The 6217-nt window shown below is 34.6% G+C and overlaps 1 pseudogene; it reads left to right on the forward strand.

Moving 5' to 3' along the window:
• The first annotated feature begins 3789 nt into the window (after positions 1-3789).
• Positions 3790-6008, forward strand: LOC149029034 (AUGMIN subunit 3-like; annotated as a pseudogene).
• The last annotated feature ends 209 nt before the right edge of the window (positions 6009-6217 follow it).

Below are 6217 nucleotides of genomic sequence, written 5' to 3' on the forward strand. Positions count from 1 at the left end.
TTATATAATAGTATTGTTTTTTAGTGATATAAGATTTATTAAGTTTTATTCTAATAAATTTTGGAATAGGAGTTTTATTTTGATTGTTTATGATAAAATAATGCCAAGTAACTCTATTAATCGTTTTTTGCAGGTAACAGTGCTGTTTGGCTTGTGCTAGTCTTATTTTTGATATTAATTTTTTGTTTATAATAAATGGATTTTTTCTTCTTGATGTAGTAGTAAATGATTTATTGGTTTTCTCTATGGGCCGTTGATTATGTATTTTTTTGGTGGTTTGTAGGTTTTCTAGTGGAATAAATACTTTTGACTGGTTAAGGTGGTATTTTGCAATCATCATAGTCGTTCCACTTTATAATTTTTTTAAATAAATTTTTAATAAATTATAATTTTTACAATTTGCAAATGTTGAAGTTTGAGATTATTTAAAATTTTTGTTTTTGTTCTTTAGGCTGAGCTTGGACTCTTATACATACGTTGTTGGAGCATTTGTGATAGCCTCATAGACAATTTTTGATATGGAGTTCTTTTTAATTTTTAAACGGTTATGTGTATATTTATAACTAGAGTTTGTTTCTATCTTTTGAATATTTTATATTTCTTATTTTGTTATTGTATATAGTTTTAGAACTGTTGCCGGCTTTGGCATGGATGGAGTATACAAATATGTTGGCAAGCGACATACAGGTTTGAGGTTGTGTTGGTCCTAATTGTTTCCTTTTTTTAGGTTCGCTTCTGAGCATTCGTTTAGTTTGGGATTGTTTAAATTTTTTGTTTTTGTTCTATAGGCTGAGCTTGGACTCTTATACATACGTTGTTGGGGTATCTGTAATGGACTCATAGACAAAATCTGTTTACGTTTTTATACTTATTCTTTTGTTATTGCATGTAGTTTTTGAACTATTGCCGGTTTTGGCGTGAATGGAGTATACAAATATGTTGGCAAGCGAAATACGGGTTTGAGGATGTGTTTGTCCTATTTATTTCATTTCTTTTAGTCTCGCTTATGAGTGTTCGTTTGATCTATCATTTCCTATTTATGTTTTGTGTAGTGGGTTTTAGTTTGTAATTTCTTATTGAATATATTTTTTATTTCGTCGGTATGTCATCTTATGTGTTTTTGCAGAGAGATTTGGTGTTTCGCTATTAAGTGGATGACGATGATATAATAGTATTGTTTTTTAGTGATTCAAGATTTATTAAGTTTTACTTTAATATATTTTTGAATAGGTGTTTTATTTTGATTGTTAATGATAAAATAGCGATAAGTAACTCTATTATTCGTTGTTTGCAGGTAATAGTGCTATTTGGCTTGTGCTAGTTTTATTTTCAATATTGGTTTATGGGTTTATAATAAATGGCTTTTTTCTTCTTGATGTGGTAGTAAATGATTTATTGGTTTTCTCTACGGGCCGTTCACCATGTATTTTCTTTTTGGCGGTTTGTAGGTTTTCTAGTGGAATAAATTTTTTTGACGGGTTAAGGTGGTATTTTGCAATCATCATACTCGTTTCACTTTATAATTTTTTAAAATAAATTTTTACTGAATTATTATTTTTATAATTTGCAAATGTTGAAGTTTGGGATTGTTTAAATCTTTTGTTTTTGTTCGTGAGGCTGAACTTGGATATGTTGTTGGAGTATCTGTAATGGACTCATAAACAAAATTTTGGATAGAGTTCTTTTCAATTTTTAAACGGTTATGTGTATTTTTATAACTAGCGTTTGATTATATTTGTTGAATATTTTATACTTCTTTTGTTATTGCATGTAGTTTTAGAATTGTTGCCGGATTTGGCATTGATGGAGTATACAAATATGTTGTCAAGCGACATTCAGGTTTGAGGATGTATTCGTCCTATTTGTTTCCTTTTTTTAGTTTCGCTGTTGAGCATTTGTTTAGTTTGGGATTGTTTAAAGTTTTTGTTTTTGTTCTTTAGGTTGAGTTTGGACTCTTATACATACGTTGTTGGTGCATTTGTAATGGATTCTTAGGCAAAATTTTGGATAGGGAGTTCTTTTCAATTTTTAAACGGTTATGTGTATTTTTATAACTAGAGTTTGATTCTATCTGTTGAATATTTTATACTTCTTCTTTTGTTATTGCATGTAGTTTTAGAACTGTTGCCGGCTCTGGCATGGATAGAGTATACAAATATGTTCGCAAGCGACATACGGGTTTGAGGATGTGTTGGTCCTATTTGTTTCATTTTGTTAGTTTCGCTTATGAGCGTTCGTTTGATCTATCATTTTCTATTTTTGCCTGGTGTAGTGGGTTTTCGTTTGAAATTTCTTATTAAATTTATTTTTGACTTATTCGGTATGCCATTTTGTGTGTTTTTTTACAAAGAGATTTGGAGGTTCGCTATTAAATTGATGACGATTGATGTAATAATATTGTTTTTAAGTGATACAAGATTTATTAAGTTTTACTCCAATAAATTTTTGAATAGGAGTCTTATTTTAATTGTTTGTTAACTCTTTTAATCGTTGTTTGCAGGTAACATTGTTATTTGGCCTGTGCTAGTCTTATTTTCAATATTGATTTATAATATTGATTTTTGGGTTTACGATAAGTGGATTCTTTCTACTTGATATAGTTGTAAATGATTCACAGGTATCTCTATGGGCCATTGTTTATGTATTTTTTTGGCAGTTTGTAGGTTTTCTAGTGGATTAAAATATTTTTGATGGGTTAAGACTGTTTTTTCCAATCATCATCATTCTCGTTTCTCTTTATAATTTTTTGAATTAAATTTTTAATGAATTATTACTTTTACAATTTCCAGATGTTGAAATTTGGGATTATTTTAAAAAATTTTTGTTTTTGTTCTTTAGGCTAAGTTTGGACTTTTATACATGCGTTGTTGGAGCATATGTAATGGACTCTAAGACAAAATTTTGGATACGGAGTTCTTTTCAATTTTTAAACGGTTATGTGTATTTTTATAACTAGAGTTTGATTCCATTTGTTGATGTCTTTATATTTATTCTTTTGTTATTGCAAGTAGTTTTAGAACTATTGCCGATTTTGCCATGGATGGAGTATACAAATATGTTAGCAAGCGAAATACCGGTTTGAGGATGTGTTGATCCTATTTATTTCCTTTCTTTTAGTCTCGATTATGAGCGTTCATTTGATTTATCATTTTCTATTTATACTTGGTGTAGTGGGTTTTAGTTTGGAATTTCTTATTGAATACATTTTTGACTTCTCCAGTATGACATCTTGTGTGTTTTTGCAGAGAGATTTGATGTTTCGCTATTAAGTGAATGACGATTGATTTTATAGTAGTGTTTTTGAGTAATACAAGATTTATTAAGTTTTACTCCAATAAATTTTTGAATAGGAGTTTTATTTTGATGATAAAATAACGCCAAGTAACTCTATTAATCATTGTTTGCAGGTAACTGTGTTGTTTGTCTTGTTCTAGTCTTATTTTCAATATTGATTTATGGGTTTGTAGTATATGGATTCTTTTTTCTTGATGTAGTAGTAAATGATTCATTGGTTTTTGCTATTATGTTGAAGGAATGATATGGTAGCATATGTTTTTTCCCCTCTCTAATTGCAGGAAATATGCACTGCTGGATGTTTCAGTGTAAGTGGCTTCAGTGTAAGTTGCAACAGCAGTTGGAAATCCTAATCCCTTGGATATGAAACAAAATTGTTTATCGAAGCATATATTTTTCCCCTGCTGGAAACATTCACTGCTGGATACGGAGTAAACAAGTTTAAATTAGGTTTCTAGTTGAGCATTTTCTACCTTCATTGCTTGCAAAGTCAAAACTGAAGCAATAAGGATGAGTGGAGCAAAACTGTGCAGTCTCTTGAGTGAGCTGGGCTACGAAGGGAATGAGGTTTTAGACCCTGATAGCTTTGAATGGCCTTTCCAGCAAGGTTTAAAGTATCCACGATACCATACGATACTAGCCGATACGTATCCATATTTGACTCAACCGATATGATACATATCGATACGTCTCTCCATTGAATTACACTAAAATACATTAGTCAGAGCGATAGAATACTCGATACAGGACGATACGTCTCTTAAAATCACCTTACTGATACGCTACGCGATACTGATACTTTAAACCTTGCTTTCCAGTATGAGGAGGCACAGCCTATCCTTGAATGGATATGCTCTAGCCTCCGTCCCACCAATGTTCTTTCTGCTGCCGAGGTCACTCAGTGTGATCAGTTTCAACAAGAGGGAAAGCTATTGGAGGGGGAGGACTTGGACTCTGCTTTTGATAGCATTTCTGCCTTCTCAAGTAGGAGGGATGACCAAGAGGCAGTTTTTGGTGCTGAAGAAGGATTGAAAGATATCAGGGATGCTACTTTGGCATCCAAAACTGAGGCTCTTGAATTGCAGAAGCAGTTGAAGCATCTACAGCATCAATATGATTTGCTGACGAGTCAACCTTCATCCTTGATCCAAGGAAGAAGATCAAGGGTCACAGCAACATCCACGGTCAATGGACAGCTAACTGTAATTGATGATGGGCTTTCAGCGAGAAATTTAGAGATGAATGGAGTGCTTGGAATGATTGCTTCTACCGCACAGGAGTTCTCTCACTATCATTCAGGGGATGAAGATGGTGTGTACTTAGCTTATTCAGATCTCTGTTCATTCTTGTTGGAGGATTCAGCTTGTTCAAAGGAGCTAGACCAGTGGTTTGTGAAGCAGTTTGAAGTCAGTCCTTTCCAATTATTGGCCGAGGATGGCAAGGTGAGATCTTCATGGTTGAGTCTTGATGACTCTCCAGATTCTGTAATGCAGGATCCAGAGGTATCTTGTCATCAAAATGGAGCAGAGTTGCGAAGGCTTCGTTCTGTATTTGGAACGAGTGAGAGACAGTGGGTGGAAGCCCAAGTTGAGAATGCTAAACAGCAAGCTATTCTTGCAGCTATTAAATCTCAAGTAGCATTGGATGAAGCTCACATCCATCTTGATCTTCATTCTCTCAGGAGAAAGCATTCTGATTTGACTGGAGAACTTTCAAACCTACACCAGAAAGTTAAGTTATTGTCTGAGAGTATTCCAGATCTTTGTTGGGAGCTTGCTCAACTCCAGGATACATATATATTGCAAGGTGACTATGATTTAAGGGTGTTGCGCCAAGAACTTTATATTGGTCGGCAGAAGGTGTTCATATATCATTTAGTTAATCAGCTTGCTAGGCATCAGTTTCTAAAAATAGCTTTGCCAATTGGAACAGAAAACCATGCTTGGCGCGTACTCATTGCTGAAAGTTATTGAATCAGAATTGTTACCTGTCAGCCACCAATAGTCGAATCAGTCGTTGCCGGTCACTGATTCAAGCTGCATCTGAAGAACATGAACGAGGAGCAGTTGATGACCGGGATACTTTTTTGCATGGTGTAAGAGACCTTTTAAGTGTTCATTCAAATGCTCAAGTTGGGTTATCAACATATGTGTCGGCACCTGGTATTGTTCAGCAAGTATCCAGTCTTCAATCAGATTTGATGACCCTCCAGTCTGAACTGGAAAGTTCCCTCCCGGAGGATAGAAATAAATGTATCAGTGAGCTGTGCACTTTTATTCGGAGTTTACAGGAGTTGCTTTTTTCATCCTCTACAACTGCACAACCAATTTTGACACCTTGGCCGCTAACGAGAGAACTGGTAGAAATGGAAAATGTCAATGCGCAACTATCCGCAGCCATTGAAGAAGTTACACGAGCACATAGTGATAAGGCTGAGATAGTAAAACATCATCCTCATGAGGTGGGGCGGGAGAGGCAGGTTTTTGTTGACTTTTTCTGCAACCCAGAACATCTCAGGAAACAAGTCAGGGAGCTGACTTCTAGGGTTAAGGCTTTTCAAGTTTAGAAATCCTTGGTTGAATTGTTGAAACTGGGCTTATGCTTTTATTATGACCCCATGAGGCTATTGTGGAAACTGTAGTATCTACCTCTACCCATATCACGTCAATTTCTGTTGATTGTAATCTGATTCTCTTGTATTGAACTTCATTTATTGGCAGCTTTTCAAGATTCTCTTCACAGTAGACTTTGCTAAATTTGGACAGGGTCTTTGTGCAATTGTGGGTCATTTTGATGACAGGAACTACCTACGGGAGCTGCAGGTGAAGGACAAGTTGTACTGTTGACTTCAGTGTCATTGGTGTACGGAAGTTAAGATTATAAATAGTTCCGAGCATGGAAGGAAATTCGCCAGTTTCGCCCC

This window comes from Hakea prostrata, chromosome 1 (genome assembly GCF_041222555.1).
Source record: "Hakea prostrata isolate BN-2017 chromosome 1, UWA_Hpros_2, whole genome shotgun sequence".
Classification (NCBI taxonomy): Eukaryota; Viridiplantae; Streptophyta; class Magnoliopsida; order Proteales; family Proteaceae; genus Hakea; species Hakea prostrata.